This window comes from Pinus tabuliformis, chromosome J, assembly GCF_031772625.1.
Source record: "Pinus tabuliformis cultivar Carrire ecotype Pingquan chromosome J, CPIR1, whole genome shotgun sequence".
Classification (NCBI taxonomy): Eukaryota; Viridiplantae; Streptophyta; class Pinopsida; order Pinales; family Pinaceae; genus Pinus; species Pinus tabuliformis.
In genome coordinates, this window is record NC_142295.1 from 918,825,391 (window position 1) to 918,853,146 (window position 27,756).

The following is a 27,756-nucleotide window of genomic DNA, read 5'->3' on the forward strand; positions in this document are numbered from 1 at the left end:
GCATAATAGCACCCATCATATTTTCTGAATGGGTATCCAATCTTGTCCCTACGAGAAAAAAAACAGGCGAAATTAGGCTTTGTATAGATCTCAGAAATTTAAATCAAGTCTCCCTAAAAGACCATTACCCTTTGCCTAAAATGGACCACATCTTGCAAAGAGTAGTGGGATCATCTAGAATCTCTTTGCTAGATGTTTTTCAGGTTTCAACCAAATACTTGTTCACCCGGACGACCAAGACAAAACTGCCTTTACTACACCCTGGGGAAAATTTAAGTACGAAAAGATGCCATTCGGTCTTAAAAACGTTGGTGCTACCTTTTAACGAGCAATGGCTATTGCTTTCGCCAAAGAAATACATGACTTTCTAGTTGTCTACCTTGATGACTTAACCCCATTTTCCAAATCTGATGAAGAACACCTCAAGCATCTCAGGCAAATTTTCATGACATGTAGGAAATATGGCATTTCCTTGAACCCCAAGAAGTCTCTGTTTGGCCTTGAAGAAGGCAAATTACTTGGCCACATCATATCAAAAGATGGGATCAAAATTGATCCCGAAAGAATACAAGCCATCCTCCAAATCCCATTTCCAAGAAACATTAAAGAGCTACAAGCATTCCTTGGGAAAATCAACTTCTTGAGAAGATTTATTCCAAATCTAGCTGAGCTGATAAGATTGCTAAGCAACATGTTAAAGAAGGATGCCAAGGTAAAATGGTCTCTTGAAACCAAGCAAGCATTTGAGAGTATCAAATCAGCCTTAACACAAACCCCTGTCCTAACTAGCCCACAGTTTGATAAGGATTTTATTATATTTTCATTTGCATCTGATCACACTATAGCCGCTGTCCTTTTGCAAAAGGATGAACAGGGAGCTGAAAAACCAATCGCTTTTTTCAGCCGAGCTCTGAGAGATGCCCCTTTGAAATACCCAATCATGGAAAAACAGGCCTACGCACTGGTTAAGGCCATCAAAGATTTCAGAGTGTACATACTATATTCACACGTGATTGCCTATGTCCCACATGCTACTGTAAAAGACATATTGACCCAAGAAGGATTAGAAGGCAAAAGAGGCAAGTGGATTGCAAACATCCTAGAATATGACATAGAAATAAAACCAACCAAGCTGATAAAGGGACAAGGTTTAGCTAAACTGATGTCCGAAACAAATTTTCAAGCCTTAGAGATTAACCAGCTGGACAATGAACCGGAGCTGGCGACTCCACAGATCAGTGAAATCTTTTTACAATCCCCATGGTATGCTGATATATGCTTTGTATTGTTAAACCTGTGTGCTCCCCCATGATTGTCCAGAACCAAGAAAAGGTTTTTGAAAATGAAGGCTTTAAAGTTTTGTGTTATAGATGGTGCATTGTTTTGGAGAAATCATGAAGGTATATTGCTTAATTGTTTAACCATGAATGAAACTAACAATGTCATGAAAGAATTCCATGCAGGTGACTGTGGAGGACATCTATATTGGAAGTCCACTACTGATAAAATTTTAAGGGCTGGTTTTTATTGGCCCTCTCTTTTTGCAGATGTAAAGAAGTTTGCCATGTCATGTCACAAATGCCAAATTTTTGAGGGCAAGAGAAAGCTGTTGCCCCTGCCCCTTAAGCCCATCTCAACCGAACAACCTTTTCAACAATGGGGTCTTGACTTCATTGGAGAAATCCATCCCTCTTCCTCAGGCCAGCACAAATGGATCCTAACAGCCACCGACTATTTCACTAAGTGGGTTGAAGCCATTCCCTGTAGACAAGCCAATGACACCATCATTATCCAATTCCTTGAGTGCAATATCCTTTCCAGATTTGGCTGCCCTGAGAAAATCATCACTGACAATGCCGCTGCCTTTAAGTCCAAAAAGATGATCAATTTTTGCCACAGATTTCATATTACCTTGGGCCACTCCACAGCCTATTACCCTCAAGGCAATGGCTTGGCCGAATCATCTAACAAAAGCCTCATCAACATCATAAAGAAAGTGTTGGAAGAAAACAAGAAGAACTGGCACAAAAAGCTGGTAAATGCCCTATGGGCAGACAGACTTTCAAGCAAAAGATCAATTGGGATGAGCCCTTATGAGCTAGTATATGGCATGGAGGCCAGATTTCCTTCATCCCTGGGCATTCCTACTATCAAGCTGTTACAAGAGATTCAGGCTGAACCGAATGACATTCAAAGAAGAATCAATTAGACCATCCATCTGCAGCAAACCAGAGAACAAGTTTATGACAGAGCTTAGATTGTGCAAGAAAAGCTCAAGAGGATGTTTGATAAGAGAGCTAAGGCTGAAGATTTCAATATTGGTGACAAAGTTCTAAGATGGGACTCAAGAAGGGAAGACAAGGGCAAACATGCCAAGTTTGATTTTCTATGGAGAGGTCCATTTGTTATTTCTGCTATTCAGGGTAATAACACTTATTTTCTCAGATCTGTAGAGGATTGTTCTGCTGAAGAAGGCCCTGTCAATGGCCGTATGCTGAAGCATTACCATGACCCCTTTTAAAGGGACACAATGCAGTTTTGTATATATCTTTGTACAATCTTATTTGTATATATCAGCACTTTGTTTTCATTTTTATAAGCAAGCCGATTGTTTAAGAAGCAGCAGTAAATCTGTGAAGATCCAGCCGATGCAAGTATTCCAGTTTTAAAAGCCCTGTCTCTGCACTAATTTCAGCACAACAACGAAGAATAGCACAGACACATCACAATATATCATGGTAAAGGCAAGCTGTTGCAGATTGTAATCTTCAGCCAAAAGAGTGTTGACAAGGAAGAAGAAATTGGTCAGTAACTGTTCAGGACCAGAGTCAGAGAAGACACATCAGTTTTGGCCCATGATTTTCAGAGGCATAATGCTCAAACAATGTTGTACATAATTATCAAGCACGCAGAAGAAAGCAGGCGATGCTGTACAGTTCACAGTAATTCAGTTGAGGAGGAGGTTGTTCATAGTTCAAAGTTTATATTTTTAAAAGCCAGAACAAAGAAGTATTTCCAGTCTACAACAACCACAGAAGATCAAGGCAATCTGACCTGCTGTTCTTGGCTTTTCACAAGGGAAAGCCATCCCCAAGTGGAGCCACTGTTAGCCTCCTGTTGCAACAGGGTATCATTTTTCATGATCGACATTTTTACATGCCAAATATGTCATACTTTGCAGGCTGCAGTGTTCCATATTTCCACAAGGTGCCATGAAGAATGCTTAGTCCAAAGGCACTGCTGTATTCCATTTTTGATGAGTTGTTCCAGTTTTGAAGAGTTTTCAGTTAAGGGAGGTCCAAACAGTTTAATCTTGGTCTCCCTAGGTTTCAATTTCCTGTTTTAGAATATAGAGTGACATCTGTCCAAACAGTTTAATCTTGGCAGATATGTAGATAGGTAGAGAATCAAAGGGACCCAACTGTTTAATCTGGGCCCTGGTAGAAATAAGTGTAGATTTAGATAGGAAAAATTCAAAAGAAAAATTGTACATCTGGGTTTGCAAGTCTAAGTGCACCCAATTCAAAAGAAGAAAAAATGTTAGGAGAGTAGGCTGGGTAGGTAGCTGTGTGGTTGCAGAATGATAATTTATGATCAATTTTGTGTTACAAAGTGCTTTATCTTTACAGATCACAGTGCAGGCAGTGTTCATGCAAAGGAGCTCAAAGGTGGACATAACTAACTCCCCCTTCTTCTAATTCCCCAAGTCACTTACTAACTTCCCAAAGAGGTCAAGATCTGCTTGATTCCTCTTAGTTTCATCATCATCCATAGCAGTTGCCTTGGTGAAGATCTGCTTCACTCAAGGATTCTATTTCTTTTCAAAGTCTTTTCCCCAAAATTAGCCTAAGGTCCCTGACCTTAGCGCTTGCTGATCACCTTCATATTAACTACTAACAGTATTATATAACTCCCTATCAGTTTTCCCCTTTCCCCTACTAAAACTTTGTATATAAAATTCCCCTATGTAAATATCCCCCCCTGGCAATATAGCTATATTCTTTATAAGTCCGGGAAAGAATAGTCCATCTGGGGCTACTTTTAGCCCATCCGTGTCCAAGCAGGGATTAATCTGACACCTGGCCAGATTGATAACCTCTTCCCTAGCCCTAAAACCCTCAAAAACCCACTTTTTGCCCCCTTATCCTAAGTTTCAGGCATAAATTAATAAACCTGCGCGAAAAAACCTAGGTTCTACCCCTTTTTCCTAAGTCCTAGCTGTAAATACATTAACCCGCGCTCGTATTAACCCCCCAAACCCACTAAACCTAAGTTTCAAACCCCACCTGCGCGCGTTATTAAATTTGGAATATTCTGCGCATATTCCCCGCCCGTATACCCCCGCCGACTTGCCATCGCCGCCAGCCGTTGGATCATCCGCCCCGCAGATCCACGGCCGACGGGCCCTCCCATCCCCGAACCGCCCGAAGCTTAGCGTCCGGGAGATGGGCGGTATAACCCACCGTACTCCCGCCACGCATCAAGCGTTGGGGTGTGGCGGAGCCCCTTCCCCCAAAACCGCCCAGGCGCAAAGGCGGTGCGCCCAATACCGCTTACCGCCATTTCCCTTGTGACATCACCCGCCTGCGTCACCCCCCCTACTGAGTCACCTGCCACGTGGCCTCTTGCCACCGTACCTTGCCATTGTACATGCCACGTCACCGTCCGTACATGATGACGTCACCCGCTGACGTCATCCCGCCACGTCATCATGTTGACGTCATTGCTGATGTCACCCGCCGTATGAGGTCCCATCGCTGACGTCATGCTGACGTCATCAGCGCTTTTTGGCGTGAAGGAGCAAAAATCGCACTTCGGAGCCCCAGAATAAAGGAACTCTGTAGATAGTTTTTCCCTATATATACTGCCCTCTACATTGTTTCAAGGGTTGGTTGATTGAGAATTTTCACCAGAGACTCACATTGTATACCTGAGTTTTTTCTATAATCAAAGATTGCTGAAAGCTTGGAGAGAAAACTGTCTGTTGTAAATGAATGTTTTTGGAGATATGAAGATGGAATTCTTGTGCTGCAGCCTGAAGCAATAAGTGCATCTTACCTCTGTTTTATTGTTTCCCACTATCTAAATAGCAGAAAGAATGAATAGCCTAGAATTAGTTTAAATACTCTCTATGCTCAATTTATGCTATTTCTTTATGTTTTCCTCTGATTGAATTGGTTATGAATATGAATTCCTCCTGGCTCATGTTTACCCCAATTCACTTGTGTTTGCCAATTGTCTAGGGATTCTTTACTTCCCCTAGGTAGCGCTCTGTTACCTCCTCTGTTAAGCTGATTGAGAGATTCTTAACTGCCTCTCATTACTTAGCATTCTTCCCATCATTTAAACCTGAAGTATTGTTTCATGCTAGCTATCTTGCTCCATTTTCGCTCTCTTGTGACCGAAGAAACGCACCAGCAGTTCTCCTCCTCGACTCCACGCCCAATGGTTTGAAACTTCCAGGCTATGCCTTGCCTCTCTGTCTGAAAACATCAATTTTCCCACCAAAAACAAAACAAAACCCTCTGAACTCAAGACCTAGCCTAAAATCCTTTTCAACAAAGCTAAATCTAAAAGAGAGAGCCCTCTCTGATTGCAGGTTGGCTAGAACCTACAGTCCAAAGTTGGTTTGTGGTTACCTCGGCCGTATCCTTTTCCGGAGCTTAAGGACAACCTGAGTGATAACACCCTGCACCCTCTTGGGTCTCTTGAGTGCATGAACATGTAGAAATTACGGTGTAGATTTGCAATTTCTCATGAAGTTTTAATCAAAATCACTAGAAACAAACCTACTTTATTGATCTGCAGAAGTTAATTCACAATTTAGAACAAAAATTTCAGACATGTAATAAGAAATAACACACATGCACACAATATTTTTCCTAGGGAATGGAATCTACTAAAAACCCCAATGCCTTCTTGCATTAATACGATGAATATAGATGTATTACAATTGCTTTAGTCAACTAAGCACAACTTGCAAGTGAATAACCTATCTCTCTTCTCACAAAGAAACTCTGACCCAGTCTTATTCAATTTATGCCTCTTCTTAAGCCCCCATTTCCTTGCACAATTCCTGAGAAATTAGGCCTCTATTATTTAGGAATTTCTCCAAAATGGATTTCGCAATTCCCAAGGTTGATCATCTAACTGCATGCAACACCTGTATACTCAAGACTAGTCTACAACTAATGTTACACTACCTTGGAATCTCCACCATAGCTGGGGAACTTGAATTCTCTGCATGCACTAGCTATTTTGGGCTACTTGATCAATTAACTAGATGATCACTGAGTTTGACTGAAGTTCCACTGAACAACTGACCTTCCACTAGTTCCTCCAACAGTTGGAACTAGTTTAACTAAAAGCAACTTGAGATCACTGACTTTGGTTGCCAAAAATAGCAAGCACACATGCTTAACTAAACTCTAATGCCTCCAACTCGAATTTATTGAGTAAACTAGGTGACACAAGCCATGTCACACAAGTTAACTGCATCCAAGTTGTCCGGTGATGTGGAAATTCAAACTTTCTCATTTTAATCAAGGAAAAATCAATTTAAGAATTTCTTGATGCATTTTTCAACAGAGTGCACCTAGAAGGCCTGAAGCCTTCATCCTTCATCCTTCAACCTTCAGGAGTGCGCCCAACACCCTCCATCACTCCCTTGAGTGCACAATGCACTTGGGAAACCCAAATCTTTCCCCTTCATCCTTCGGACTTATGCCATGCACACTTCCTTGACTGTGTTCTTCCTTTGAGCACATGAGCGCATGCCAAAGCCCAAAATACTTCCCTATTCATCCCTTCATCCTTTCAAAGTGCGCCCATGCGCCCTGAAGCCCCTTTTGTTGCTCTTGAGTGCACTAAAAAGGCATGAACATAAAATATGCATGAAACATAGTATAATATGAGATTTTCAAGCTGATGGTTGCTCGTCATGAGTGATTTGTAGATATAGGCATTCCAAAAATAGTATGGCAAGCACACACGAGGAATATCGGTCAAGGAGAAAAAACAAAGGAAGGTCGGAAAGAATGAATAACATGCTTGAATCTTGATGATCAAAGCACCCCGAAGACTCCATTTGATTAGAGACCCTTTGGAGGGTAGAGGAAATAAACAATTGAAGCTACATGAAGAGTGAAGATATAGTGGTAGCCATGTCACCATTGGAGAAAGTGCATGTCATTAGTCACTATTAGTCCTAGTCACCCAAGATAGTGACGTGTCAAGTCTCATCATATGATGATGTAGAAGTAATGATGTATTGTTGTAATCATTATAAAAGACAAATAAGTGGAAGAAAAATAGTCATGTATGAACCAAAGAGTTATGGAACTCCAAAAGACATGTAATACCAAAAGTAATATGTAATTCCAAAAGTCACTCGAAATTCCAAAGGTTGTAGAAGTCCAAAGGTTACTAGAAGTTAGAAAGTCAAGAGTCATGAGGATGTGAAAGGTCATTCCTCAAGTTATAAATATACCATCATTTATCATGTAAAGGACTTTTAACCTTGGCTTCTTCCACAAGGCATTAGAGAGACAAAGTTAATACTTTTGGGGAGTAAGCAGTTGCTCTAACGCTCCACTATTGGAGCTAGTGGTGTTCATTGTATTTATGTATCTTGGGACTTTTGCTTAATATTGAAGCCTTCCAGGCCAACACATTTTCACACATGGATTGTGAATGTTTCTAAGAATATTCTTTGAATGCTTATGGTTCATGATTTATTTCATTAGTATTGGAGTAATTGAACTATTTCAGTGACTTCAGTGCTCCTTGTTGAAAATGTGTTGTTATTTTTATAATGATCATCGCATCCTTGTGAAATATTTTGCTTGATGTTAGACAAACCTTTCTCTTCTAATTGTGTGTCCATTAGGGTAGTACTATTACTTCTCCCTTAAAGGCTCACTTATTTTTCCTCTCCGCAGTACGAGAACCTTGATACATATGCAATCGAACATCCACACGTCGCACTAGCTTGCTTATTCAAAATAACATTTGCACTTCTCTCTCATGCTGACAGCTAAAGCCAATGCATATCTTTAAGTAAATGTCAATTGGGACGTATTCTGGATGGGACTCCTACCGGGTGTAAGGTCTAATTGGGAGCTTATATCAGGGAGACCCCCTACATGTTGGCAGTTTCCAACATCATCAACAAAACCTTGGATTATAATTCTAAAATGAGTTATATTCCTTTGGTCACTACTTAATTGAAACAAGTTAGATTTATCTGGTGACCATTAGATCTATTTGAGTTACTATTAGATTTGGAGTGATATAGTTTTGTTTGGTCAATTTTGGAATTGAAACGAGTTTGATCTCAAAGTTTGATAATTAATCTCATAGTATTTCATTATTTTGTGTTTAGTAGAGTAATTGGATTGATTTCTTCATTTTATAACATTCTATTATTTTTGGTAAAAGGATTTAATAACCTTCTTCACTTCATAATATCATGATTTTTAATACAGAGTAATTAAGTGGTTTCTTTAGGTTTGGGAACTAAGGTTGAAATTTGAATTTGAGTTTCGATATAGTTTGATACTTCGGTTCTGTACTGAGTTGGTAGAAGGATTAAATACTGTGTACCTGTAGCTCACATATTTGGATTGTGTATTTAGGTTAAACTTTAAAGACATAATATTTCCATATTAAATAGGTTTGTTGAAGTGTGCTTAGAATAATATTATCTTGCAACTCAAAGTTTACAAACCTTGGTTGACACTTTAATGAAGGGAGATTAATCAAACATATAAAACCCCTTACATTTTTGGGGTCGTTTCCAGGGTGTTGCAAATGGTCCATGTAACATTTTATTTTGGCAAGAGTTCAGTAGATTGATGTTTGTGGTAGTAGATTTGCAGGGAAATGTGAGGGCGAATAAAGTACGATAAGACGTGAGAGAAGAGCCACACATCCAATATGGTGGGGCTGCTATAAAGTTTGGATGTCCCTAATTGATATTTTTAGTTTCTTTTTCATATGCATAGAGCTAAGGGTAGACCTAGAGACAACAAATGTAGATTTATTCAAGGCAAGAAGTTCACTTCAAATTTGTTTGGTTCTACAAAGACCCCCCAATTAACCATGCTAATCATTATGAAAGTAACGTGGCGAGAGTAGAAAGTTCAGTTGTAGCAATAGCTTCAAACAAGGAAGACTTGTATACAAATATACATATAGTTTGGAGGTATATAAAAACAATAACAACCTATATTTGAAGAAGTTGTGGAGATAAAACAGGTATGAATACAACAGGAGGTGGTGATTTTACAAGTAGAGTCTGCAGTGGGAGCACCTCAGAGAGATTTATGACTTGTGCATATTAGAGTTAACTCAACTGAGTCCTCTTCCAGCTGGGACACTACACCCGATTCTATTGCTTTCAAATACTTTGGAGGGATGGATGGCAAGGAATGTGGAGACAATAGAAATAATGACAGAAATAATGGCAATGGTGGAAGAAGAGAAGAACCTAGGGGTGGACCTGATGAAAATGAACATGAAGAAGAAACAAATACCACATTTGGATTCCCCATTCTGAATATATCAAAGAATGTTACTATGAAGAACACACCTTTGGCATCTCTTCCACTCTTTCATGGTATGTCTTCAGAGGAACCTGATTCTTTTTTGTTTGAGTTTGACATTCTTTTAATGAGTTACAATTATCATTATGATGCTCATAAACTCAAACTATTTCCCGCCACTTTAAAATATTCAACCCTTAGGTGGTTCATGAGTCTAGGGGAGCATGCCATCTTTTCTTAGGATGAAATGAAATCTTCTTTTATTAAAAAGTATCAAGATTACTATAAAAGAAGAGACATCAATGACATCTTTAGGATGCAACAAATGGAAGATGAAAGTTTAGAAGAGTATCTTGAAATATTCATTTACAACTTCCATAAGTCTCGAATAGGCAATCTTGATGAGCGAACTATTAGGAATGTCTTCTTAAAGGGATTAATGGAAGATTACATAGAAATATTAAACCTCTTAAGCTCAAGGGGCATCTACAAGAAGCATTTTGCTGAGATATATGAACTTTGTAGAACATATTCTAGGAGTCAAGCTAAAGTAGGCAAAATAATTCGAGACAATACAAGAGACTCTGTAACAAGAATTGCTAAACCTATTCAAGGGGAAGTTACTCAAACAAAATTGGGGAATATTTTAGAAAAATTTAAAACAAATATCTTGAACACCATTAGTGATCAATTGGACACTCTTAAGATCAAGAAAAAGCAGGAAGAAGAAAATGCTGCTTTGGCCATCTTCTATCCTAAGTGCAGAAAGAAACATGCTAAAAGAGAGTGCCCTGTAAATGTAGTGGAGGTTTGTGGAATTTGTACACATGATCATTCAACTGAGGCATGCCCTTCCTTACTAGGATTACAAGCCATTTTCAAAGGAGGGGTTGAAACAAGTGAACCTTCCCATCCTCCTAGAAGACCACCATGGAGGGCACTAAATCTCAACTCATATCAAGACCGTAATGTGCAACCTTATCCCCAATATCAAACATAGAATCCTCAAACACCCTATTCTCCATGGCCAACTCAATCACCTAAAAATTCACCATGGAGTCAAGGTTGGAGAGGAAATCCCTATGGGAATTCCTATCAGCCTCAATTTCCAGCACCCTCATACTCCCAATATCACCCACAATACCCAACTTATGCACCATATGTACCTAATGTCCCTCAATTTCAGCAAGGGTATAATCCACCCTATTCTACGCCACATCAACCCGCATTGCCATTACCACCACCACAAAAATAGGCACTTCCATTACCTCAAGGTACCAATCAATGTTCAAAGTAGATGCAACAACCATTTATTTCAAATCCTCCAAGACCAACTCCGCTGCCTACCCAAATTGTACCCTATCCTAATAATATGCCTTCTCAACCTATGCAAAATATAGAACTACATACTTTCCCTACCTATATCATTAATTATTTTCTTGTAAATGAAATCCAACTACGGTTTGGGAAAGTGTTAAATAAAAATAAACCTACAATCATTATCCAAGAGGAGGATCCCCAAATGGAATATGAAAATAAACTTGTTGAAAATAAACAAATGGAAACTAACAAAAATGATGTAATAAAAGAACCACAGGACCAATTGGAACCTAAAGAAACTCCTTTTCTTGAAAGATTGCTTGTAAATAAATCCAAAGTACCTGTGGAATATGACTTGGAATCAGAGTTAAGAAAAATTTGTATAAAGATCCCTCTACTTTAGGCTATTAAATACCTACCCATCTACACTAAGATTATTAGGGATCTTTGTATAAAGAAACCAAGAAGTAAGAAAAACAATAACCAAACCATTAATGTAGTTGGCCAAATTTCTGAAATGATATCAAGAGTGCCACTAAAATATGTTGATCCAGGGAATCCAGTAGTAACTATAGGAATTAATGGAACTTTCCTACCTAACACTCTAGTGGATTTAGGGGCAACAATTAATGCAATGACCATTGATACTATGACCTACTGCAACTAAATCACATAAGACCCACACCTATTGTGCTCTAACAGGTAGACAAATATATTATTAAACCTATTGGAGTCCTTGAAGATATGATAGTAACCATGGCTTCTTGGGAATACCTAGTAGAATTTGTAGTAATTTCTCCTAAAACCACTAAACTAGGACACCCAATAGTTTTAGGCAGACCATGGCTAGCTACTGTCGATGCCTTTATTGGTTGGAGGATTGGAGAAATGACAATTTCAAATGGAGTTCATGTTCAAAAATTGGCTATTTTTCCACCTGATCAATTGAAAAATGAAATTCCTTCTTGGCTAGAAACTCCTTATGGAGAAGAAGAATGTATGTTGCCTTTATTAACTTTAGAACAATCAAGAGGAATTCAAGAGAAAATAGAAGAACATGTCCTTCAACAATTATGATAAGAAGAAAGATGTATTGGGTATCTTGTTTCTTTTAGTGTGTAAGAAACTTTCTATCCTATTATCTTTTCGTCCTTTACCATTGCAGCCATGGGAGAAAACAGAGAATTTGGTGTTCAACCTATTGAAATTAGCCCTAGTAGAACATTATATATTAGTACCGATTTAAGTACTAGAGAACAAGAGTAGGTAATAAAAATGATACAAAAACAATCCAAAGAATTTGCTTGGGACTAATCAGACGTGAAAGGAATTCATCCCAACAGCTGCACCCACCACATTTATACAAATGAAGATATCATACTAGTAAGACAACCCCAAAGAAGAATGAACCCAACTCTCAAGATTTTTTTTAAAAATGAGCTCCAAAAGTTGACAAGTGCCAATTTCATATATCCCATCTTTGATAGTAAATGGATATCTCCCTTAGTGGTTTTTCTGAAAAAGAATGGAAAATGGAGAATTTGTGTTGACTATAGGGAATTGAATAAGGCTACCTTGAGAGATTAATTTCTTTTACCCTTCATTGATCAAGTGTTGGATACCTTATTTGGAAAGAAGTATTTTTCCTTTTTAGATGGGTTCAGTGGCTATAATAAGATCCAAATAGCCTTAGAAGACTAAGAGAAAACCACCTTCACTTTTCCTTTGGGAATTTATGTCTATAAAGTTCTTCCTTTTGGCTTGTGCAATGCTCCAACCACTTTTAAAAGAGTTATACTAGCCATTTTTGTTGATCTCATACATGATTGTGTGGAGGTTTATATGGACAATTTTACAGTATATGGGAATGAATTTCAGGAGGCTTTGGATAATTTAGAAAAAGTCTTGATTCTTTGTCAGAAAAATCATCTAGCTCTTATTAATGAAAAGTGAAAAATGATGAAAACTAAAGAAATTTTACTTGGTCACCATGTTTCACAAACAAGATAAAATTTCATTGTACAGAAATCGAAGTAATCTTAAAAATCCTACTTCCAACCTCACAAAAAGAAGTAAGAAGTTTTCTAGGGCACGTAGAATACTATAAAAGATTCACTGGATATTTCACTAAACTTGTTTCTCCTATGTCTAAGTTATTGGCTAAAGATGTTGTTTTTTCATGCGATACTCATAGTCAAACTACTTTTGAGGCACTGAAAGAAAGGATGTCAGTTGCACCAATATTGAGGGGACCTAACTGGTCTATTCATTTTAAGATTTGTACAGATGCATTAGATACAACCCTTGGAGCTGTGTTGGGTTAGAGAGAAAATCAAATTCCTTATGCTATTTAGTTTGTTAGCAAGAATATCTCACCTGCAGAATTGAATTACACTGTTACTGAAAATTATTTGTTAGTTGTAGTCCATGCCATTAACAAATTTAAGCATTATGTTACTGGTTATGAAATCTTTGTGCACACCTATCATTCTGATATTATATTTCTTATGAATAAACCTGTTTCACATGGTAGAGTTATGAGATGGTTACTTTTGCTTTAGGAATTTAATATCACCGTGATTGACAATCCTAGAGGAGATAAATTAGTTGTAGACTTCTTGTCTAGAATGAATAATCCATAAGATGTTGCTCCAGTCCAAGATCATTTCCATGGTGAGAATTTATTTTCCATTTCTACTCATACTCCTTGGTTCACTGATGTGGCTAATTACTTGGTGTCAAGCAAGCTACCAAAAAAATTATCTGCCACAAAGAAACACAAAATCATTCAGTGGAGTGCCACTTATTCTTGGATTGAAGTTGATTTGTATTGAATTGTACTTGATCTAATTGTGATGAGGTGTGTGCGTGAAGATGAGATGTATGATGTTTTGAAAGCATGTCACAATGAGCTGTGTGGTGGGAATTTTTCTCATAAGAGAACATTTACAAGGTGCTGCATTCAGGTTATTACTGGACCACCCTTTTTAAAGATGCTAAAAAGTTTGTTCCTAAATGTGATGCTAGCCAGAGGATGGGAAAACTAGTCCCAGCTAATGAGATGTCTCTTTAAGTCCAGGTATCAATTGAACCTTTTGAAAAGTGGGCATTGGATTTCATAAGACCTATTTTTCCTATGTTTAGGAAGAATAGATACAATCTAGTCTGCACTGATTATGTGACAAAATGGGTAGAAGCCAAGGCCTTCTATACTGCTAGTGAAAAATTTGTTGTAGATTTTCTCTTTGAAGACATATTAACCTGTTTTGGCATACCTAAAGAAATTTCCACCGATCAAGGGACACAATTTGATTCCAAGTTGGTAAAAGCTATCATTGAACAATACCAAATTAATCACCGCGAGTCTCCATCATACCATTCCAAGGTTAATGATTAGGTAGAATCTACCAATAAATTCTTGGAGCCTGTTCTTACTAAAACACTTCAGCTGCATCGTGGAGACTGGCTAACATATTTCCGGAAGCACTATGGGCCTACAAAATAACTTGGAGAAATGTGACTAGATATACTCCCTATGAACTGGTTTATGGGAAGCAGGTATTGCTACCCATTGAATTTTAGGTAAAGACCTTTAGGAATGTTGTTCAATTAGGGATGGATTTGAATGAAGCTCAAAAACAGAGTGTACTTCAGCTAAATGAACTTGATGAGATCAGGCATGATGCTCTCTAGAAGACTATGTTGGTACATGATCAAAGGGCTCATTGGCATGATAAATATATAAAAAAGAAGACCTTTCAACTGTGAGACTAGGCATTATTGTATGATAGTAAATTCAAACACTTCAAAGGGAAATTTTCAACTAGATGGCTAGGACCCTATGAAGTTGAAGAAGTTTTTGACAATGGCTCAGTCAAAATCAAGACTATTGATGATGATTAGACCTCCTTTGTGGTAATTGGACATAGGCTGAAATTTTATCATCAACCACTTTGTAAGGAAGAATTTTTGTAGACTATTTTGCAAAATAATGAGATGAAGTTAATTGATAAAGGGGAGCCAAATCCTACTAGTTATATATATATATATATAGATATATCACATAGAATAAAGAGGAAATCTATCAAGTGTACGTTTAGTCCTTTTTCCAGACTTGATAGATTACTTACAAAAAGGAAACCCCCAATGTCTTCTTTGAGAATTTTTAGAGTCTCTAAAACTGAATGCTCCAAGCATAAACTGACCTTAGTAGGCTTGTTAAATTTAATGGGACAATAGTAGCTAGGGATCTACCAAGTATAGAATTGTTATTTTTCGGACTTGGTAGAATGTTTACATAAAGGAAACTTTTGGAGTCTTCTTTGGTGTGTCTCAAAATCTCTAAAATTGAAACATTGACTAGGAAGTAACTCTTCTAGGCATTGCTAAAAATCCATAGAATAGTGGCACCAAAATTAATCTTGAAGCAATAGATTTTCCTGTCAATTAATAATTCTTAGTTTGTTGTTCCTGTTTATATTTTAAACTAGTTCGAAGCTAATTTGGAAAGCAATTCTTGCAATTTCCCTACCACATTCAACTATGCTTCAGGGCTTCTGTCCCAATACATATCATAAGTATAGCTCTAGTATTTCAATGCCTGCATTATTATTGAACCTATTTCTAGTACCAAACCAGTTCCAGTTTTAATGTAGATTATTACTACATTACTAGTTCTCTAGTACTTAAACTGCTACTAGATTGAGCCTAAGTACCAGATGAGCTTCAACATTTTGATCTCCAAACCGGGTACCAAATCAATATACAAAACTCAAGTACAGAACCATTTCAGTACCGAGATATTCAGTTGGAATACTAGTCTATTCAATACCCAGTTTAACATGTGATGGTCGTCAACATTATACTTTAATGATTAGGAGTACTTCATATTTTTCATTCACGAATCCCTAAAAATCATTACACAACTAGGCATAAGTATGAATTTACAAGGAATATGGATATTGAGTTTATGAAGTGATTTTTAGTCTCCATTCATAATAATCATGATAAAACTTATGTACCCTAACTTTGAAAACATTTGTACTCCTTGATATGCCAAAAGTGAGTTTTTAAATATAATACATTTTTTCCTTTCCCAATTAATCATCATTAGCCCTTCTTGAAGTCATGACCATGCTTGAATTACTAATCATCATTGAGTTTGGTACTTATCCTTATTATGATTCATAATGGGTAAAACTAAGACTACTCCTTCATTAATCTTTACTCCTATTTGTGTACTCCTAATTCCATGAGCATCCTAGTATTTTTGTTTTGCTTGTAAACCCTTATGTGACTCCTTTTCGGGGATTCAATTGTTCTGGGATAAGTTCATCATAGGCATGGGGGTGGAAAGGCATGAACCTACCGTTGAACAATTTAGTACCAAACCAAAATATGAGTTACACAGAGCTAAATTTGATGAGAAAGGGTGGATACCATTTTTATAGTGGTTTCAAGGGTATAATAATAAAATCTCTCTAGAGTTCGCACAAATATTTGATGGCACCATTGTAAAAGGTGGATATATTTAGTTCATAATTACAGAGGCATTGATATCTGAAGCAACTGGCTTGCCTACAGGTGGAGAGAAATATTTCAAGGGGACTTTGGTGGACTGAAAGAAATGTGAGAAATTCGTGAATCCAAAGCACAAAATTATTGACTAGACCCGAGGCATTCCTAGAAGTTATATTGTAGAAGAATTGTATTCACTACTAACAAAATTACAAAATTTCTTGACTTGTGAAGAACGATAGGCATTTACCTTTCTCTATCATGTCAGGCTTCTTTTGCATTTCACAGATGATTGTGCTATGAATTTTCCTTTCTTTTTATGGAAGAGTTTGCAAAAGGTTACAAGAAATGTTCAATCATCCTCTAAAACCCCAAAAACTAGTTTGTGCCACTAGGGCCTCATTAAAATAATAAACATGCATGAGTTAGGGCAATGACATGATACATGGGCACAATTTCTAGCAAGAAATTTTCTACGAGAGGTAGATCAAGTGGAGGTGAAATGCATAACCCTTGCTCCAAAGAAAATGATAAAAGAGCCTGAAACCCTTGTTGAGTCACCAGTCAAAGTAACAGTAGAAATAAGGTTTGCTAGTAAGGGTTCTAAGGGATATCTAGGGAAGTAAGTTGTAAAAAAATCTAACCATTTTCAAAAGAATAAAATTACAACAATAGAGTCAAAAAAGAAAAGTAGGTCTAAAAAGGAGGGGTTATATAAGAATACTCAAATGGAGAAGGAAAAAACATCATACCAAACAGAGGTACCTATTAAGAAAAAGCCACAAATAGAAGCTTTGGAACATAGTACTCCTACACAAAAGAAGCAGTCACTTAAGAAACCAAAATCTCACATAAGGAAAGGGCAGAAGAAGAAAGCAACTCATAAAAAGAAGAGTGATGAAAATAAATTTACTGAGGAAAAGGACGTTATGCTTGAGAATTTTTCTAATCAAACTTCAGCCCCAACTGCACAACATGGTAGAAGATTGACTCATAGTATGGCTCGTGAAAAATGTCCTCCATAGAAAACTCTGTCTCTAGTATCCATTCTATCTTATCCAAATGAAGAGCCACATTCTAAGACTAGAATTCCCCTTCTGTCACCGCCAAGGACAAAAACACTTGAAAAGTCACTTCTAATGGAAATAAGACTTGTGGACAATTCTTTCAACCTGCAAGGTAATTCTCCTCCTAATGTTTCATCTGCATATGAACCTACAATGGATAAAGAAAAAATTGAGGCAGTGATGAGTTAGGCCAAGGAGAAATTAGTTTATGGAAACACTGGTCTAGGAGAAAATACTTTACCCCCTCATAACATATTTGGTCCTTCTGTGGAAGAGTTACAGTACGGGGTTGAAAACTTGCAAAGGAAAAATATGAATTTGAAAGAAAAAGCACACAAATATAAGACCTTGTACAAATGTGTTCGAGGAGAAAGTGAACTATTTTAGGCCCAAAATTTGACCTTGAAGGCAGAAAATGACATATTCACCAAGAGAAATAGAGAGTTATTTTGTTGGGGAGAAAGATGATTGAAACCTGCCTGAACATATACTATTTATGAAAGGATCCAAAGGCTATGACAACAGAGGAAAATAAGTGATCAATGCCTAGATATTGTAGTTAGTGCAACAAGAATATAAGGAAAATCCAATACCAACTTTTCCAGCAGAACAATTTTGCAAGGGAAATTTGCATGAGGACATGCAAACTTATCGACATGGGGGAGATGTTGGGACCCATTTTTGGCCTCTTTTTGATACTCTATTTCACCATTTTCCACAGTCATTCTTCCTCATTTTTTATCCTTTGATACTCAAAATTATCCTTATGCCTGTCAATGGTCCAAATTATGAATGGAGGTAAAGGGTCATGGATTAGATTCATTTTCATACTTATTTGGTTGATTTAGATAGATGTTTAAGTGAATTTATATCCTATTTCTAACATCAAAATATGGTTGCATCTTTACTAGGGGTCCTTGACATGAAATGTGAACTCCTTAGTCTTTAACATGTCTACTTAATAGTTCAACACTTGGATTGGCAATTTGGTACTAGGTAGATATTTAGCACTATGTTACACACTTAATTTGGTACTAGGATCATTCATCAGTGAGCCTAATAATCTATCTTTGCACTCCTATTGACAATGGCAAATAGTTGTTTGATGCCTTCCTTTAGCTAGTTCAAAACCATATCCAATTTTTGAGGAATATGCTAGGATTTGTATGGAATGAATTTATTTGTATTTGAAAAAGAGGACCAACTCCCTTGGGCATCGGTTCGTATGGATTGGAACAATGTTCCAATAAATCTGGTCTTGTCTTGATATGACACTATCAAATCATTGTGTACTATTTCTGTATATTCAGTTGTAAATTTATTTTTAGACAATGATTTCTTTAAAACAGAATCATCAGTAGTGTCATAGGTTAGAAAAAAAGGAGGGGAGTAAAGAATAGTGACAATATTCTTACCAGAATACGTTGGGTGCAGGAATTGCACTTAAGCAAACTCCTCAACACTTAATTGTCAACCCAGGGGTTTCGTAAACTTAGAGACGAAGCACAGGCAATGCGAGAAGTGGTATGAACTTTTCCTATTCCTAATCCTACTTCTTAAATGAAATGTTGTAGAATTAGACAGAAAACAATCTTAAAGACAATCCACACCAAAGCAATTCTAGTGCTAGAATACAAAAGAATAATTTTTGAGGAAATCAAGTAAAGGAACTTTCACATGCTGGAATAAATATTAAATGCTGAAATGAAATACTATGTTTATCTTCAGTATAGATGGCTAACAGTTTAACAAGTGGGCCCTTGCAATATCTGTTTCCCAATTGATCTTCCTTCTACACCAAGCAACCTTTTCTTGTACAATAGCAATCTGCTTGCACTAGTGAAGGGACACTACTTTATGTGAAATAGTATATTTTACCTTCTTTACTAAAGACTTATGTCTTTATGGAGGTGCTCTAAGACTCAAGGCTTAGAGAACTCTATTCCTGTGACAAGAAACCAGCTCTTGCACTGAGACAGAGCTTCCTTCACCAAAGTTTCCAATTTACTTTTGAAAGAATTAAAAGACACGCTGAAAATAATTGCAATTGCTAGCTAGATTCTGAGATAAATTACATGTGAAAAAGGATGTTTTAATTATCTGAAATTTGCAATGAAAGTAAATTTCATAAAGCAAAAACAATTCGAAATAATCAAGCAGTAGTCAAAGTAATTTTCATGCATCAACCGACTTTTGGAAATTCACTTATAACATTTATGTTCCTTGTTCTTAAGTCATAAACTGCAAGTATAAAGTATGGTGTTTGTAATAACGTTCTTTCTTAATTCATGTAAATATCCTTCAGAAGTATAATTCTTAACATTGAGAATGATTACTTGAATTGACAATACATTTGCTTGCAGGAATAAATGAAATTATAAGCAGGAAAGGAACGTAACACTTGTTGTAAAGTAAAACTGGAGTGTAGGAAACTACATGCACTAGTACAGGAAGAATCTTCCTACACGACCCAAGCGGAAGCAAACTAAGGCAAAAATTGCAGGAAAGAAATTGCAAGAAAGAAATAAACTTAATTAAACTTCCAAACTACGGATCCGTTCACGCTTGACTATAAAATGAATTAATCTCAGAACTCTGAAATAAACATAAGAGCAATCAAAGCCACGCAACTGCAAATGAATAAATGTTCACACAGAATTTTTAAATGGAGAAAGCACAAGGGTAAATGAGCTGGGTTGGTTGGGCCCTAGCCAACCAGCTCATTTCCCATTTAGGAAACGAAACTATTTAGCACTTAATCATGCATGAAATTAGACACATCGTGAAGAAAACATGACGCGTTCCTTGTATTAACTTGATCAACAAATATACATGATAGTGCAAGTCCAGCCCAGAACTGAGGGCGATACAAAATTACAAAGTAAACAAAATTACAACTCAGAGATTGCTAGCTTGGCTCTACCTACAATCTTCATTATATACAATCTCTTGGCCTTAGCCATATTTTGCTAATTACAGTCATTTTCTATTCAAGCCTTTTGGCTGAATGGACTAACAAATGAACTTTGCAAAATCGGCTAATGGTTATAATAAAACGTGGGCTTTGCTAGCCGTAGACCATATTCTTGCAAAGCATCCCTGATTATACGCTGCCAATGTCCATCCTCGGATAGTCTGCAATCGAACTAGGAGTTGTGGATAAAAAACGCCCGCGTGGAATATCACGAAGCAACATCGTTGGCGGTGCAGGAATCTCCCTGCACTGATCACGCTAAATGATGATTAACACTTAGTTCTTCAATTACTTTTTAGGAAAGTTAAACATAAGTTACAAGAGATACTAAAAGGCATGAAATCTATGTAAAGTAATTAATAAAGCACTTAATAAATCTTAATTATGAAATACAAAGTATATGTAGGAATAGATGATTATCTTGGACTAGTGCAGGAATGAGAGGGTTAAATAGAGATAAAACAGAGGTTAAGGATTATGGGAATAGGGTAAAAATAGAGAAATTTGGGACACCAACATCCTCCCATCCCTAAGCTGTTGTGTTTCCTCACACAACATTTTACCTTCTACAAGAAATCTTCAAAAATGGGTGGCCAACTCTCAATCCTGTACTCCAATATTTATCCCTGCTTTCACTACCTTTGGCTTTTTACCTTGGGCCGATTTCAGCTGTTTAGTCACCTTCTTGAGGCGTTTGTAGCACTTGGAAGCTCGATAATTCCATACTTTCACTTGCTGTTTTTGCTTCTTGACTTCTACGAGCAGCTCTACCTCACCTTGCTTTTGCCAATTTTGCTCCTTCATGACCTGGTTCAAGGCCTCCAGGTCATGAACTTGCTCCTATAATTCCATTATTCGGTTGTTGAGGTAGAGGGTAGAGGGCTCCATGCTCATATCCTCTGGTGTAAATACCTTCTTTGCAATGGACTCCAAGCAAGCCTCGTCATTGTCGAGACTAAGGTCATCCAGCATTTGCATTATGACATTGCTAAAAGTTTTTGCACCTGGGGTTTCCTTATCACCTAGGGTTTTGATTCCCTCCATAGCCTTCATGCCAAGGCTTTCAGTACCTTGTGCACTTAACTCCACAGGGTTTTTAATTCCTTGTTCTTCCAATTCTTCAGGGGATTCAATACCCTGTTCATTTAAACCAACAGGGGCTTCAATACCCTGTTCATCAAAAACATTAGGGGCTTCAGTACACTGTTCATAAAAAAAATTGAGGGTTTCAATGTCTTGTTCATCGAAATTGTCAAGGGGATCCATGTGTGCCTCATCATCCTCGTGACCCTTTGCCTGAACTTCTTCTGCACTCGGTGTCATATTTTTCTTTCTTAATCTGTGAACAAGGGTAGACAACAATATGTCATCTTCCTTTTCCATGTTTTCTTCATTTACCATGGTGTGGGCTGCTGCATATTCAAGAACTAAAAGGTTATGGTCTTTAGGTAAAACCTGAGGTGATTCATCAATTACAATCAGAGAGATTGATCGACACTGATTCATCCCAGTCTTCTTCCTTGTCAAGGTTCTAGTTTTTCTTTTCTTTGCCAAGGGCGGAGTGTATTCGACAAAATTCTTTTCTGCTTGCACCAGTGTGCTTTTATCCTTTTTCTTGGTAGGGGATGGTGTCTCTGCCTTCCTTTTCTTGCTTGTGCTCGTGCCAGCAGACTTTCCTGCACTCCTCGCCTGAAAATCGTTCAGGAATGCCTTCCAGGTCGCTCCTTTCTCTTCCACAACTTTCTTGACGAGGATTGTGATAAGCCCATGATGATATATCTTATTTGCCACATGGCTTGCATTCCCACTCTGCACACCCTTCGCCATTTTCTTGAGACTTCAGAGTAGATAGTAAGGAAAATTAATAAGTTTCCCCGACTCAAAGTGCAACAACAATTTCATGTGGTACACAAACGCTAATGTGTAACGTCCCTTGCAGGTCACAAATTTCTGTAGTATGAACAAGAGGTCTCGCCATTTTCCAAGCATGGCACTTTGCGGAAGCCCATTCTTCCAGTTAACCTCAAGCTTTTTGTCACTCACAAACCGACGCCATCGTTTCTTTTCAAGCCACTCCTTTTTGAACCACTGCTCCCCTGTAGTTGGCAAGCCTGTAGCTCACGCAATGGACTCCTCCATGACTTCGAATTCTAATGAGCCGACCCTAGCTCGGCCTCCCTCAAACGTCTTCACAAACTCCAGCACCACGGCCATGTCGAAGCCATCGAACTTCTACAAAAATGGAAGGAATCCAGATTCTTGCAATAGTGCAAGACTGTTCTAGTATTCCACAGTCTGTTCTATCTCCTTCAAGGACGATGGCTCATTCCTTATGGGTGCCATGTTCGAATTTTCCACAATTCCCTGTCACAACCTCAAAAGGATTTTCGTGAACGAGACTAACGGTTGTTGAGAGTTTTATGCCAGAGGTCCATCCATCCTTTGTCTTTTTAGTCCCATCCAACTGATCATGCTTAACGATAAAAGAACGAATCCTTGGTTCAGATATAGATATGTACCATCCTGCTATGGGTGAGAAATAATGATTGGATGCGGCGGAGGCTTATGCGGCAGTGGTGTAATGATCATAATGATCGGGTTAGGAGGTAAGACAACGATGAACATGTGATGGGGATTGGTTCAAAGGGAGGCAATTTATGAATTTGTGGACAACCTGTACTATCCCATGATCTACCTCATAATTCAATTAAGACAAATTTCAGTACCCATTAAAAAGATTAGATTTCAAAACCCAATATATCTTGTACTTTAAAGGTTTTCCTAAGTCAGTAAATGATAAAACAAAGTATCAATTAAAATATATAATGCTATGATATATTAGTGCATGAATCACTCATGTACAAAGTAATAAAATTCCATAGACATTCTTCATAAGATGCTCCTGTACTGTGTGAAATTTGTTTTACACTTGCTTCCACAGTCGACCGCGCTCCTGCACTGATCCTGCTTTCACTGACTGCTTGTGCTGCATCGTGCTTGCACTAACTTCTTGTACTACATCGTGCTTGCACTACACATCTTGCACCAAGGATTTTATCAAATAACAATTCTGATAGAACACAATTCTGTAGCTGGAAAAAAAATTTGCCTCAATATACAAGGAAAGTTTTATTCGCCATCCTTTGGTGTTTCATGAGCATGCCTTCTGGATTGATTGCATCAAATTCTGCAATCAATTTGTGAGGGAATAAAGAAGTGAGAAAGGGGTAATTTTTAGAATGGGAAGGAACATTACTACAGGGATTCCAAGGACAATATCACCAAGGGAGATAAACGAGAATGGGATGTGGAAAAAATTCAAGGGAAATAGAGGGATTTTACGAGAGCGGGTAAGGGTAGTTTTCTTTAGAAGAAAGAGAAGGGTAATTCATTAGGGATTTAGAAAAAAAAAAATAGTGGGAACTACGAAACAGGAAAATGGAAGAAAGGCAAAATTTTATCTTCAAGGTCTGCGTGCACTGGTGCAAGAAAAAGTAATTGCAGTGGGAATTAAGCGTTTACTTGGATAAAAATTTCCATGCTAGTTATCCCAAACTTGGGTAAGGGCTGGGTTCCTTGAACCTGCTTCTTCTTGGTGGCAACCAACATATCTAAAAATCAAGTAACATTCCCTTTTTATTGAAATTTTGATCTTCCTGCCAGCGTGCTGATTTTCAGGTTGATCCTTCTACAATCATGTCAGTCCACTGATTTTCATAGTTATAGGATTTTTTTGTTTTGTTTTGTCTTTTTGTCTTTTTTTTCTTTTTTAATGAGGAAAAGAAAGAATCAAATCTTCAACAGGTTGGTGTTACCACCTACCAACTCCTTTTCAAATTGTTGTTGGACTTGCTGCATAAAATATCCTTTAGTAAGGGGCTAAAAATATACCTTCAATATATGCCCATTTACTAGGAACACAGAATTCCGTCCATCAATAGTTTTGATCTCTACCGCTCCATTTTCAAACACTTTGACCACCTCATAGGGTCCCATCCAGCATGTATGGAATTTCCCTTTAAAATATTTGAATCTAGAATCGTAAAGGAGCACCCAATCACCTGGTTGGAATTGCTTCTTCTAGATAGACTTGTCATGCCACTTCTTGCACTGTTGTTGAACCAAGATGTTCTGCTGAACAACATCCCTTCAGAATTCATCTAACTCATTCAACTATAGAAGACACTGCTGTTGTGCTTCAGAGAGATCTAGCCCCAATTGGACTGTAGTCCTGAAAGTCTTGATTTGGAATTCTATTGGCAAAAGGACTTATTTCCCATACACCAGCTCATATGGCGTGTGTCTTATGATGTTCCTCCAAGTGGTTCAGTATGCCCACAATGCTTTCGGTAATTTGTCAGCCCAATCCTTTCTGTGAATATTTACTGTCTTTGTGAGGATGGACTCAATCACCTTGTTTGTGGACTCCACTTGACCATTTTCTTGCGGGTGATACGATGTAGATTTCCTGTGTCGTATTTTGTACTGCTCCATCACACCCTATACCAGATTAGAAATAAACTGTGGTCCATTGTCAGAAACAATTTCTCTAGGCACACCAAATCTAGTAAAGATTTCAGTAAAAAGAAAATCAACAACAACTCTTTCAGTAGCAAAAGAAACAACTTTAGCTTCTACCCATTTTGTAACGAAATCTGTACAAACCAAAATATGCTTTTTATTTAATGATGTTGGATTTATTGGTCCTACAAAATCAATGGCCCATTTTTCAAAAGGCTCAATCATAACCTGAGGACATAAAGGAATTTCATTGGTTTGATTAGGTTGGCCAATTCGCTGACAGCTATCACATCGCTTGACGTACTGTTTGGCATCCTTAAACAAGGAGGGCCAAAAATAGCCATCTTGTAACACTTTGTATGCAGTCCACTTATTGGCGAAGTGACCCCCGCAAGGTTCATCATGGGCAAATTTTAAAATATCAAACACTTCTTCCTCTCTTACACATCTACGGATAATGAGATCTGCTTCGGTGTAAAAGAGGTCTCCTTGAATCCAGGAATATGCAGCGTTTTTCTGTATGATATTCCGCTTTTCACGAGCAAATAAGTGAGGTGGTAATTTCCCAGTGACTAAATAGTTAGCTATGTTAGCAAACCATGGGGATTTTGTTGACACAGCAAAAAGATGTTTGTCAGGAAAATCATCATCAACAGGAATTGCTTCACCAGGATTATTTAATCTTGAAATATAATCTGCTACTACATTAGATTTTCCTGGTCTATCAATAATGGTAATATTAAATTCCTGTAACAATAATAACTACCTAGTCACTCTACCACTAGTTAATGGTTTATTCATCAAATTTCTTACTGCGGAATGGTCAGTATACTCAAAGACTTCATATCCTGTAATATAATGTTTGAATTTATTAATGGAAAAAATTACAGCTAAAAACTCTTTCTCAGTAATCATATAATTTAGTTCAGCATGTGACAAGTTTTTACTAATGAAATAAATATCATAAGATTGTTTGTCTTCTTCTTGTCCTAAAGCTGTGCCAATAGCAGTATCTGAGGCATCAGAGAAAATATGAAATGGAAGGGACCAGTTTGGTCCTCTCAAAACTGGTGCATGGACTAGTTTTTCCTTCAATGTCTCAAAGGATTGTTGGCAAGTTGTGGACCAAGAAAAATCACTATATTTAGCCAAAAGTCGGAAAAGGGGGGTAGCTATCCTTGAGAAATTCTCAATGAATCTCCTATAGTAGCCCGCATGTCCTAGAAAACCTCTCACTTCCCTTTGAGTTTTGGGTATAGGAAGACTCAAAATAATTTCTATTTTTGCAAGGTCAACCTGGATACCTTTGTCAGAAATAAGATGGCCAAGAACCACCCCTGCCTTGCACATTAATCTGCATTTTTTATCACTCAAGGCGAGATGAGCTTCTTGGCAGTGAAGAAGCACTTTTTCTAGATTCTTGAGGGCTTCCTGAAATGAATCACCAAACACAGAAAAGTCATCCATATATATTTCCACACACTCAAGGTCAGCAAAAATGGCCAAGACAACCCTTTGAAAGGTAGCCGAGACATTACATAGCCCAAAGGGAAGCACTCGGTAAGAAAATGTACCCCATGAACATGTAAAAGTGGTTTTGTCTTGATCCTCGGGTGCAATCTGTATCTGGTTATACCCACTAAAGCCATCTAGAAAATAAAAGTACTTCTTACCAACAAGGGTATCAAGTACCTGATCGATGAAAGGAAGGGGGAAGTAATATTTGGGAGTGGCTTTGTTCAATTCTCTGTAGTCAATACAAATGCGCAATCTCCCATATTTTTTTGGGAGTAAGACTAATGGAGAGACCCACTGACTGTCAGAATTAGGATAGATAAAATCAACATCTAAGAGTTTTTGCAATTCTTCCTTTACAACATCTATTAGAGCTAGGTTCATTTACCTTTGGGGTTGTCAGACACGTCGGGCTCCATCTTGAATATAGATATGGTGGGTACAAGTTTCAGGAGGGATGCCTTTCATATCTTCATAGCCCCATGCAAAGGCATCAAGATGGTTTCACAACAAATTCACAAGCTGCTCTTGCTGGGAAGAATCCAAGTCTGAACTGATATGCAAGGATTTACCTGGACTAATATCAACAAGAGTGGTATCAGGCTCCACAGTACATAAAGGTGTTGCTAGAGATGGTGGCGAGGGAGGTAGAGAGTCATATCTTTCCTGAAAATTTGACTCAATGACTCAAAATTGGGCATGGTGTCTAGATTGTTCAGGAAGTCTTGAATCTCACCCTCTTGCGAGAATTCAACATTTTGATGTATCAAGGAAACAGGCTGAGTCTCCTCATCACTACTGTAGTCTAACCATAAAGTGTCTCAGATCTCTTGAATGGATCTAGTGGGTGGATACAAGGTGACCTTCTTCCTGGAATCTCCATGGGAAATATACATGTCACCAGAACGACATCCAATATAAGCATCAACCGTAGCAAGCCATGGTCGTCCTAAGATCAAGGGATGTCCTCCCACAGGGTTCTTTGGCTGAAGCACAATGAAGTCTGCGGGATATTCCCAAGAGTCTAGAGAAATGACCACATCATCCAACACCCCTTCCGGCTTGATTTTAGATTTGTCTACTAGTTCAAGCATAGTGGGAGTAGGATGAATATGGAACAATCCAAGTTGATCCATGGTTTTCTTGGTCATAACATTAATGGATGTCCCTAGGTCTATAAGTACATTGGAGACAAGGAAATCACCTATCTGAATAGAGACAATAGGGTTTTTGGGGTCGGTATATTTCTCCATGTGCATACACCCCGTCATTAACTCTGCTGCTCTACCAACAAATT